We start from the raw sequence: 1,784 nt of genomic DNA, 5'->3' as shown, positions 1-1,784 counted from the left end.
TAAACCAAAATCTAAAAAGACCCCGTCCCCCTAGGCCAGGCATTTAATGTATGCAGACCAATCATCTCTTGATCTCTCTTGAATTGGCACTACTGTTACTACTAGCTGCCATCATTTTGGGAAACTTTCTGTGTGCCAGGGATTGTGCTAAAAGGCTACATCTAATCCTCCCAACAACCGTGGAAGTGGTTCTGTAATTATCCTCATTTTACTACTGGAGAAACTGAATTCAGGTTAAATAACTTGCTGAAGTCATGCAGACAGCAAGTGTCAGGGATAGGGTTTAACCCAAGTCTGACTCCAGTTCCAAAGAAAGGCAATGCCAAAGAATGTTCAAACTACAGCGAAATTGCACTCATCTCACACGCTAGCAAAGTAATGCTCAAAATTCTCCAAGCCAGACTCCAACAGTACGTGAACTGAGAACTTCCAGATGTTCAAGCTGGATTTAGAAAAGGCAGAGGAAGCAGAGATCAAATTGCCAACATCCACTGGATCATAGAAAAAGCAAGAGAGTTCCAGAAAAACATCTACTTCTATTTTATCGATTATGCTAAGGCCTTTGTGTGGATCACAACAAACTGTGGAACATTCTTAAAGAGATGGCAATACCAGACCACCTGACCTGCCTCCTGAGAAATCTGTATGCAGGTCAAGGAGCAATAGTTAGAACTGGACATGGAACAATGGGCTGGTTCCAAATTGGGAAAGGATTATGTCAAGGCTGTATATTGTCACCTTGCTTATTTAACTTATATACAGAGTGCATCATGCAAAATGCTGGGCTTGATGAAGCACAGACAGGAATCAAGATTGCAGGGATTAACATCAATAACCTCAGATACACAGATGACACCACCCTTATGGCAGAAAGCAAAGAGGAACTAAAGAGCCTCTTGATGAAAGTGAAAGAGGAGAGTGAAAAAGCTGGCTTAAAACTCAACATTCAGAAAACTAAGATCATGGCATCTGGTCCCATCATATCATGGCAAATAGATGGGGGAAACAATGGAAACAGTGATAGACTTTATTTTCTTGGGCTCCAAAATCACTGCAAATGATGACTGAAGCCATGAAATCAAAAGACTCTTGTCTTGCTGCTTGGAAGAAAAGCTATGACCAACCTAGATAGCATATTAAAAAGCAGAGACATTAGTTTGCCAACAAAGGCCGTCTAGTCAAAGCTATGGTTTTTCCAGTAGTCATGTATGGATATGAGAGTTGGACTATAAAGGCTGAGTGCTGAAGAATTGATGCTTTTGAACTGTGGTGTTGGAGAAGACTCTTGAGAGTCCCTTGGACTGCAAGGAGATCAAACAAGTTGATGCTGAAGGAAATCAGTCCCGAATATCATTGGAAGGACTGATGCTGAAATTGAAACTCCAATACTTTGGTGATCTAATGCGAAGAACCGACTCATCGGAAAAGACCCTGATGCTGGGAAATATTGAAAGCAGGAGAAGGGAACGACAGAAGATGAGATGGTTGGATGGCATCATCGACTCGATGGACATGAGTTTGAGCAAGCTCTGGGAGTTGGTGATGGACAGGGAGGCCTGCGGTGCTGCAGTCCATGGGGTCACAAAGAGCCGGACACGACTGAGCGACTGAACTGAACTGACTGAACTACCAAGCGAAACTATTATTTTAGAGATGACCAGGTTCTGATCATTGATCTCTGCACTGGCTCTTGCGCTGGATTATAAACCAGCAGGTAGCTTCCGCCCCAACGCGTGCGCAGACTTCACCCTCCGCCCTTTCCTTTCCCACTTCCTTCTCTAATT

Source organism: Bubalus kerabau, chromosome 4, assembly GCF_029407905.1.
Source record: "Bubalus kerabau isolate K-KA32 ecotype Philippines breed swamp buffalo chromosome 4, PCC_UOA_SB_1v2, whole genome shotgun sequence".
NCBI lineage: Eukaryota > Metazoa > Chordata > Mammalia > Artiodactyla > Bovidae > Bubalus > Bubalus kerabau.
The sequence above is the reverse complement of the archived record's forward strand: the minus strand, read 5'-3'. Positions refer to the sequence as shown.